The following is a 10,950-nucleotide window of genomic DNA, read 5'->3' on the forward strand; positions in this document are numbered from 1 at the left end:
TCTAGGACTTGATCCTGGATTAGCAATGCGGTATAAAAATAAGAATAAATTACATTCTCGAGTGGTGTTGTACCAACTTTGAGAAAAGAATATGATTATTGAAAAACTAGATCAGAAGACGGCAAGAATACCCATTCTGATCAACTCCAAAAAATTGAAAAACACCATGAAAAAGTGCTTGATCGGTAGTTGCACCAAATCAAAGCTACCTCACTCTGATACCAATTGTTGTATCGAGACCGCGCTAGAGGGGGGGGGGGTGAATAGCGCTCGTGGCTTTCACGCGTTTTGGATTCGGAAAAACTATCGAGTAAAGTAGCGGAATAATAAAAACAAACACAAGCACAAGGGACACCAAGTATTTACTTGGTTCGGAGCCTTGGACGACTCCTACTCCAAGGTCCGCGATTGTTGATCGCTTTCGGTGGGCAACAACTATAATATTGTGTAAAGTTTACAGAAATGCAATACAAATAAAACAACAAGTAATCTTATACCGACAATAGAAAAATAGTAATCTGAGGCTCCTGGTTGTTGAGACGTTGTTACATCACTTCTGAGTCGTCTTGTTAGCAGCAAGCAATAGAAGAATAGCTTCAGAGTTGATAATGTGAGTTGCTGGTCGAGATGTCCTTTTATTGGACGTTGAGGGCGCTTCCATGGACTCACTGAGGTGCCTCAAATGTGAAACCTTATCCCTCTTCCTGCGTTGCGATAAGCCTCCGCTATTTGTTGTTTATCCTTCCTGGAGGCGCCTTCATTGCTCCATGGAGGCACCTCAAGCCTAGCATCCAAGGCGCCTCAGCCTCCCTCGAGGGCGCCTCCAAGCTTGCCGCGTAGACTTCTTATGCCTTGCACCCGAGGCGCCTCAAGCTCCATGAGGGCGCCTCGGGTACTATTCATCCGAGGCATCATGTTCATTTTAGTCCCTGCAAAATATGTTAGTCCACAAACCACACACATACCCTGCAAGACAAAGTTAGCATGATATAAATACAATAAGTGAAATATTTGACAGTCATCAGACTGTCCAGTTCTGACTTCGGATTTCCAACCGGAAACCCTAGGTCGAACCAACGCCTACTGTTCCCTCTTCTGGGGAACGCGTCCTCACCTACTCCAGTCAGGAGAGCATACCTGATACCAGTCCGGTCCTCCAGACTGACTGGACTTTCCGCTTAAGGTTACCACCCCCTAGGACCTAGAGTTACCACCCCCTAGGGTTTTTCACCACCTAGGGTTACCTCCCCCTAGGACCTAAGGTTACCCCCCTTAGGATTTTACACCACCTAGGGTTACCACACCTAGGACCTAAGGTTGTCGCCCCTTAGAATTTTCCTCCACCTAGGGTTACCACCCCCTGGGACCTAAGGTTACCGCCACTTAGGATTTTTCACCTGCCTAACCACAGTTAGGACTTTCCTGAAATTTCATTTAAGCTCGTTAGATAACAATTAATCTTAACTTTGAATCCCTTTTTCCATTATCAAAACTAAGGTTCGATCGTCGGATGCTTCCCGCACCAACAATCTCCCCTTTTTTGATTATGGCAACTGAAATTTAAAATTAAGCAAAAAGGATAATAATGAAAAGATACAAAGCATCACTAACATAAGAACAAGCATAAATTTAGCACATACAAAGTTCCCCCTTAATAACATCTCCCCAATTAGACTATAAAAAAATTTTAATTTTAAAATTTCTTTGAGTTTTCTTTGATTTTTCTTTGAATTTTTGTGAGTTTTCTTTGATTTTTCTTTGAATTTTCGTATACTCTCCCCCTTTACCATATATCAAAATAACCAAGAGAGTAAAAAATGTCCTTAATTGATTAGAAATAATATTTACCTTGTCATTCAAAAAGACAGAAAGAAAGAGCGTTAAATAAACATGTCGCTTTTAAAGAGGGAAGAAGAAACATAAGGATTTTAAATAAAAGTTTAAACATACTTAGAGAAGGAAATACAACCATGAGATAAGAAGTAAAGCAATCTACAACTCAATACATAAGATAAAGAGAGGAGAATGCTTATCTATGTGTAATCGGTCTTCTTAGATGCAATCCTTACTCTGGAGGTGGAAGGATCGATGAACATGAAGCTTCTAGGGTTCCACCAAGGGGGTGGAACCCTTCTCCAAGGAATGGGATGGAGCCCTAAGCCAAAGATGATTGGAAAGGGGAGACAAAAACCCCTTTTTATAGCAAGGGGCACGGTCCCTTGTTTTCTCCACCATGACCCTGCCTTTTGGCACGATCAAAGCTTGAAGTAGCTCTGCTAAAGTGGCATGGCCATGATTTTTGGCATGACCAGGGTGTGAAGTCGTTTGGCTAATTCAGCATAGCCGTGTGAATCTACACGACCTGACTTTGCTTCGGCTATGCTAAAGAGGCACGACTGTGTGAAACCGCATGGCCTAATTTTTCTTCGGCTTTGCTAAAGAGGCACGGTCGTGCGAAACCACATGACCTCCTTTTGAATAGGTTGTAGATGGGAGGCATAGCCATATAATTTCATACGACCATGTCTCATGGCCCTAAAAAAAAACTTGGCCCTAGCATGACTCTAGAATGGCTCTAGCATTGTTCTGGCATGGCTTTGGCATGCTCTAGCTGTTGGACCGATGCGGCCGGCTAGAAGGGGGGGTTGAATAGCCCTGAAAAATCAAACACAACTCTTTCTCGTACGATTAAGCTAACACATAAAAATTAGATTAAACAGAAAATAAAGCATAAAAACGAGGCACCGAATTTGACTTGGTTACAACCGGGGAGGTTGTTAATCCAAGGATGAAGATCGCACTAAGAGCTCCTTCAGGCGGAGAAGCCTTGTTTACAGCAGTGTAAGCACAGAAAGACAGAAGTTAATCTAAACAGTGGAAGCACACAAGTGTTGTTTACAATTTCTGAGCTGATGAAGAGCTTCTGGACCAAGGCTATATTTATAGCCTTGGTCGGGGCGCCTGGAAGGGTTCCGGGCGCCATGGGGGGGATAAAGTTTTATCCCCCAACGTTCAGATCGCGTAAATCGCGATCTTGGTCAAAATCAGGGTCCGGGCGCCCGGATTGGTTCTGGGCGCCCCGGAGCAAAAAGTCAACTACGGTTGACTTTTTGTCCGGGACCACTTCTCCGTTAAGTCCCCGTCTCGGTCCGGGTCTTCTGCTCCGGATCCGCTTGATCGGGTAATCTCTGACATCCGGAATAGGGCTCACCCGAACCCATCTTCCGGTCTTCTCGAGCGTGCTTCCCTCCGGCTTCTCGTCCCTCGGAATTGTCGCGTGTCCCTTCTCGTCCACCAGCGTACTCATCCGCAGACTTCGTCCCTCGATCGCACCCCGTGCCGACCTTCGCGCTAGCTGCGTCTCTTGCTCCCCGAGCAATCTTCCGCTCCGGCTTTCGTACCTCGGAACCATCGCGCGCACTTCCTTCTCGTCTGCCGGTGTACTCTTCCGCAGCGCCTCGTCCCTCGGACGCACCGCGTGCCGTCCTTCTCGCTAGCTGCGTCTTCCGCTCGAGTACCTGTGCTCCTAAGCTCCTGCACACTTAGACACAAGGTTAGAAAACAACAGAACCTAACTTAACTTGTTGATCACACCAAAACCAACCTTGGGGTTCCAACAATCTCCCCCTTTTTGGTGTGATCAACCCAAGTTAAGCTAGGGTTAAAATAGACATAAAATTGAATTAAGTAAATTAACTTAAATTACAATTTAAGTGCAAAAAGATAGAAAAAATTAAATCTATCTACCTCCCCCTAGACTTATAATTTCCCTTCTCCCCCTTTGATCACAAAAAAATGGGGCTCCAAGAAAAATAATCTAAGGGTTAAAGACTTAGAAAAAGTATTTCTAAAAAAAATCTAAGTTTTTAAGAAATTTAGAAAATTTTTCTAAGTAATTAAAGCTGAGATTTCTAGTTTCAAGAAAAAAATTCTTAACTTAGAAAAAATTTTTTTTTTTGAGAATATTTCTAAGTATATAAATAAAATAAAAAAAATCCTAAGTAGGTAAATTGAAATAAAATGTTTTGAATAACCTTTTTCAAGCACTAATTAATTCTTGTATTAATGCTTCATTAGTAAGTTAATTAAACATTTATTTCAATATTTTGGCTTCCAGGTCATGGCGAGGCACTAGGCCTTCTTGGTTATTGGAGCAACAACCACTTCCTTAGACAAAGCCTTATAAAGAAATTCTTTATTTAATTTTCTCACTTAAAGCGCTAATTTTACTTTTAAAATTAATTTAAGCATGATTTAGGAACCCAATATAGGTTCCAACCTACTGGATTAACTAAAAAGTTTTTAGGGACATATTTTCTAGAGATATTTTTAATTTGTCCCTGGTGATATCTATAATACCAATTCAAATTATTGAATCTTCTAAAATTGGTTTTAGATGAGCAAGCAGAGTTTTTCAAATTTTCTACTTGAATTTTTAAATTTTGAATTTCTAATTTTAATTTTTCATTTTCTAAATTTGATTTATCTAGCATTTCTAACGGACAAGATGTAGCTAATATTCCTTTTAAGTCTTTATTTTCATTTTCTAATTTGCAACAATCTTTTGTTAAAATTTTAATGAATTTAAACATTTTATTAGGAGGAAGAGATCGTACCTCACTTACCTTGTCGATCTCGTTGTCGGTTTCTCCCCCTGAACTGCTGCTCTCTTCAGACGTGGCTCCCCCTTCATTGATGCTTTCGATGCTCATTTCGGAAGAGCTTGATTCGCAGTCGTCGTCTTGATGACTCGCCATTAACGCGAGCCCGGAGAACTCCTTGACTTCTGATTCCGACGACGTATCGTCCCACATCGCTTTTAGGGCATTGCGATTTTGGATAGGCTTCTTACCCTTGTCCTTCCCGTTGTTCTTCAGTTTAGGGCAATTGTCCTTGACGTGCCCTTCTTCATCGCAATGGTAGCAGCGGATGGTTCTTTTCTTTCTTCCCTGCGGATGGTTAGATTTCCTAGATTTACAAATATTTTTAAATCGTCTTACCATCATTACCATTTCCTCGTCGTCGAGAGAAGATTCTGACTCAGGTTCGTCTCTTGAAGCTTTAAGGGCGACATTATTCTTGGGCTCCTTCGGACCTGCACATCTTGACTCATGCACTTCAAAAGTTGAAAAGAATTCGTCTAATGAAATTTTTTCTAGATCTTTTGAAATGTAAAAGGCATCTACTAGTGATGCCCATTTTGAGTTTCTAGGAAAGGAATTTAGGGCATACCTTAGCGAATCTCAGTTACTTACCTCTTCTCCGAGATTCGTAAGTCTGGTGATGAGTTCCTGAATCCTCGAGTGTAGATGTGCAATTGTTTCACCTTCTTAAAATCGGAGGTTTGTAAGCTGGTTACGAAGTAAATCCCGTCTTACAAGTTTGGCTTCGGATGTTCCTTCGTGTAACTCAAGGAATTTCTCCCAAAGCTCCTTTGCCGAGTTGTAGGTACCGACTCGATTGACTTCTTGTGTTGGAAGTACACTTAGCAGATGAAATTCTGCTTTCTTGTTTGCCACGTGGTCAGCCTGCTCCTTCTTTGACCATTGATTTCTTGCTTTACCCTCGGTGCTTCATAGCCAAATTCCATTATTAGTAATAAATCATAATCTGTTTCAAGAAATACCTCCATTCGCTTTTTCCAGCTAGTGAAGTCCCCTTCGAATTTTGGTGCGTGGATGTTGGATCCGGCCATCTTGTTGCTTCGTTCGACGGTTAGTCCTCCTGAAGCGCCTCGGCTCTGATACCACTTGTTGGACCGATGCGGCCGGCTAGAAGGGGGGGTTGAATAGCCCTGAAAAATCAAACACAACCCTTTCTCGTACGATTAAGCTAACACATAAAAATTAGATTAAACAGAAAATAAAGCATAAAAATGAGGCACCGAATTTGACTTGGTTACAACCGGGGAGGTTGTTAATCCAAGGATGAAGATCGCACTAAGAGCTCCTTCATGCGGAGAAGCCTCGTTTACAGCAGTGTAAGCACAGAAAGACAGAAGTTAATCTAAACAGTGGAAGCACACAAGTGTTGTTTACAATTTCTGAACTGATGAAGAGCTTCTGGACCAAGGCTATATTTATAGCCTTGGTCGGGGCGCCTGGAAGGGTTCCGGGCGCCCTGGGGGGATAAAGTTTTATCCCCCAACGTTCAGATCGCGTAAATCGCGATCTTGGTCAAAATCAGGGTCCGGGCGCCCGGAAGCATTCCGGGCGCCCCGGACAGCTCCGGGCGCCCGGATTGGTTCCGGGCGCCCCGGAGCAAAAAGTCAACTGCGATTGACTTTTTGTCCGGGACCACTTCTCCGTTAAGTCCCCGTCTCGGTCCGGGTCTTCTGCTCCGGATCCGCTTGATTGGGTGATCTCTGACATCCGGAATAGGGCTCACCCGAACCCATCTTCCGGTCTTCTCGAGCGTGCTTCCCTCCGGCTTCTCGTCCCTCGGAATTGCCGCGTGTCCCTTCTCGTCCACCAGCGTACTCATCCGCAGACTTCGTCCCTCGATCGCACCCCGTGCCGACCTTCGCGCTAGCTGCGTCTCTTGCTCCCCGAGCAATCTTCCGCTCCGGCTTTCGTACCTCGGAACCATCGCGCGCACTTCCTTCTCGTCCGCCGGTGTACTCTTCCGCAGCGCCTCGTCCCTCGGACGCACCGCGTGCCGTCCTTCTCGCTAGCTGCGTCTTTCGCTCGAGTACCTGTGCTCCTAAGCTCCTGCACACTTAGACACAAGGTTAGAAAACAACAGAACCTAACTTAACTTGTTGATCACACCAAAACCAACCTTGGGGTTCCAACACTAGCATGACTCTGGCATGGCTCTAGCATGGCTCTGGCATGGCTCTAACATAGCCCTAGCATGGCTATATCTCATGGAAACATCTTTTATACCATTTATACATGGTTTTCTTAGGTTTTTGTCTTCATCAAAGTTGTAGATTTTGAAGTTATGTATATTTTGATATCTGCAACAACCCATAACTCCAACCAAGAAAAAAAGTTATGGCCATTTTAATTTAAGTCTATAGTGTAAAAAATTTAACATGGTTGTGCCTTTTTTTAGACACGGCTAAAGCTTGAGAAAAACTTGATTGTTATATGGTTGTGCCTCATAAGCACAATCCGAAGCTTTTGGAGGCTCTAGACTCTATTTAAGCTCTATTTTTCATCAAATTTTTTCTGTAGGATCATGCACATATCAAGGAACATGGCTAGAGTGTATTCCTTAATTAAATATCCAATTTGAAGGTCTTTTAAAAGCCTTTTCCTTTGTATATATTTTTTGTGAGCGTGCTCCTTCCTCCAACTTCACGTTTTAAGACTTTTTAATCCATTTTTGCTCTGAAATGTGTCCTATCAATAAAAATATGTAAAGAATAGATCTCCAAATAAAAGAAGTGGAAATATAACATTATAATGAAATAGATTGTAATAAATATAGATTATGCTCATAAAATACAAGTAGATGTGCGTTAAAGTATGCCAAAAAATCGGCCACTCACTCGAAAGATTTACTAGCTGAGTATTTCTGGCCCACTCTGCTAGAGGACTAGGCTTGGCTAGTAGCCACTCATTTATCATGTCAAAAACACCAAAACATTTCATATTGAAGACCTTTATTGTCTCCCACCCATTCGACCAATGGCATATGGATATTGTAGGGTCATTTCTACTAGTGTCCGGTCAGAGAAAATTTCTCCTAGCAGCAGTGAATTATTTTTTCAAATGGCTGGGAGTCAAGGAGCTAGCCAAGATAACCGAGCGGATGGTCATCAAGTTCCTATGGGAAAATATCATGTGTCAATTTGGTATTCCTCATAAGCTTGTCTCGGATAATGGAATTTAGTTCTAAGAAAGAAAAATCTAGGAATGGTGCTCCAGTTATGGCATTCTGCAAGCTTTTACTTCTGTGGCTTATCCTCAAAGCAACAGCTAGGCAGAGGTCACCGACAAGGAAATAATCAGGGGGCTCAAAACCATATTCAATCAACTTGGGAGAAGTTGGGTTGACGAACTATCTAGTGTTTAGGGAATGTAGGAATTATAATAAACTAGATAGTTCAACACTGTTGGATCAAAAGCGCTAGAGGAGGCTGAATAGCGCTTGTGGCTTTCACTTTCGTTTCAGAAGACTTTCGAGTAAACACAGCGAAAAAGTAAACAACACAAATGCAAACACCAAGGATTTTTTACTTGGTTTGAAGCCTAGGGCGACTCCTACTCCAAGGTCCACGCTCGTTGAGTGTTTACTTTGGGCAATCACTATAAGTTCGCAAGAGTACAATTTTAGAGTACAATAATTAAGTACAGTAAGAAAATATACCAACAACTTTAAGAATAGGAAATTCGAGGCTTCAGGTTGTCGGTGTCTTGCTACAGCTTTATTAGGTGGTTCTTTGAGCAATGCACGGAAGATAGATCGCATTTTTGTTGTTCTATTTTGCTTTTACTCAAAGATGCCTTATAAAGCCCATTGAGGGTGCCTCTAACACCATGGAGGGTGCCCTCATCGACACCGAATCCGCAACATGGATAAGCTCTTACCACTTCGCAGCTAATCCGCCTGAGGGCGCCTCCAACCGTATGGAGGGTACCCTCCACCTGCATCCAGGGTGCCCTCTGCTTAGTGTCCAAGGCACCCTCAAGCTCCATGAGGGCGCCCTCTATCCTGTTGCGTGAAGGTCATCAACCAGTGACCTGAGGCGCCTCCAAGCTCCATGGAGGGCGCCTCAGGACTGTTTATCCGAGGCTTTTGCTGCTTTTTCACCCCCTGCAAGATGGGTTAGTCTAAAATACAAAACACATCCTGCAAGACAGAGTTTAGCACAACAAAATAAGTTAAACATAATAATTTGACAGTCACCAGACTGTCCGGTTCTGACTTCGGATTTTCAATCAGAAACCCTAAGTCCAACCGACGCCTACTGTTCCCTCACCGGGGAACGCGTCCTCACCTACTTCACTCAGGAGAATTTACCTGTTGCCAGTTGATCCTCCAGACCAACTAGACTTTTTCTCAGCGCGCGAGGCTCCAAAACTTTCTGCTGGACGTCCGCTCCATGACCCGCCCAGTCTTTCACATGATTCACGACACCAGGATTTTCCACTTAGAGTCCTCAACCCTAGGACTTTTACCAGAAGCTCTCGACCCGCTTAGACTTCCCACCTAGGGTTACCACCCCTAGGACCTAGGGTTATCACACCCTAGGGTTTTCCACCTGTCTAACCGTAGCTAGGACTTTTATCTAAGTACATTTAGGACTTTCCTACAAGCTTATTCAAACACGTTGAATAACAAATAACCTTAACTTTGAATCCTTTACCATTATCAAAACTTAGGTTCGATCGTCGGATGCTTCTCACACCAACAATCTCCCCCTTTTTTATTATGACAATAAAATTCATAGTTAAGTAAAATAGAAAGTACTCAGTAAGTATAAATGCAATATTAAGAATCAAGCAATTTGCAATGTTAAGTAAATGTAACAAAATTCAAAGTTAAGTATAAATGCAATATTAAGAATCAAGCAATTTGCAATGTTAAGTAAATGGAAAAAATGTTTCTAGTATGGGCTTTTATTCATTTTTACTTTAACTTTTTTAATTTTCAATTTTCTCTCCCCCTTTGCCATAAATCAAAAATACATAAAGTAGATAAAGGGATGAAAAGAAAAGATAATCTTCTCCCTCTGAAAGATAGCTTGGAAAAATATTCACCTGTTTGAATTTTTGAAAATAATTTAGTAAATAATATCTAGTCAAAATAATAGGTTTGCAAGTTAATTAATAAATTAAATTCAAGTATTAAAACCAAACTAATTTTAATAAAACTTTAAAAATTGAACACAGTTAAAAACTTTGAAAAAAAATACTAAGCTTAATCTTTTAACTTTAGTTCAAAATAATTTAATCCAACCTTAAGCATAATAAGTCAAAAATCTTTTATATTTCAAGGCCAAGTTTTTTTTAAAAAAAAATAATTTTATCTCCAAGTCAAAAATAATTTTAATCCAAGTCAAAAAATAATTTTAAATTTAAGTCAGAAAATACTTTAAAAATAAGTCAAAAAATACTTTTTAAGTCAAAAAATAATTTTAAATTCAAGTAAAAAATAACTTAGTTAAAAGAATTTTTTTCACTCCCCCTTGATTCATGCCAGTCAATTTAAAGTCCTAGAGTCCAAGCATGAGTAAGAGATAAAAATTCTACTTTCAAACAAATGTTTAACCTTTAGTTACTAGTTGTTTACCAGGAGGTAGTAGCTCTCACTTGGTTAGTCAAATTAGGTAAACGTTCTAGTTAGTTTTGACTAAATATGGATTACTTAATTTGATTAATATGAATTTTGAATTCATTGCCAAGACTTATGTCCATGCACAAACATAAGCATTCTGAAGTCCAGGGAGTACCCTATGCATCTCACACCATTCTAAGTATTTTTCATTCATAAGCAAGGTAATCCTAGTGTGCTTGTGAGATGCTCTAGCTAAGAACTAGGGGCACATGCTTTCTAGGGGGTAAAGTCCTAGGCTAAATCCAATATTTTGAAAACTTATAAAATTGGGATTTTTGAAAATATTTTTCCTAGAATTTTTAAAACTAAATAACAAACTGAAATAGTAGTAAAGCAAATCTAAGTCTATAAAGGATGTTTATCAAACAAACTAGAACAAACTGTAGAATGCCAAACATATACAAATCATAGAGAAATATAAGGACTAATCAAGTCGGAGCATCATCAGTAGGTGGTGGTAATGGTCGCTCAAGGCCCCGGAGAGTCTGAAGAATCTGATCAAGTCTAGAAGTCACGTCATCCCAGAGAGCAATCATCTCTCCCTAGAGTGTGCTGAAGCCATCCGAGACTGACTACTGTAAATGCATGGAGGACTCCTCGAGACGAGTGAGGCGATTCTCTACGGACAATGAAGTCGAGGGCCAACTCGAAGTCGAGGGT

The sequence above is a fragment of the Zingiber officinale genome, chromosome 11B (genome assembly GCF_018446385.1).
Source record: "Zingiber officinale cultivar Zhangliang chromosome 11B, Zo_v1.1, whole genome shotgun sequence".
NCBI lineage: Eukaryota > Viridiplantae > Streptophyta > Magnoliopsida > Zingiberales > Zingiberaceae > Zingiber > Zingiber officinale.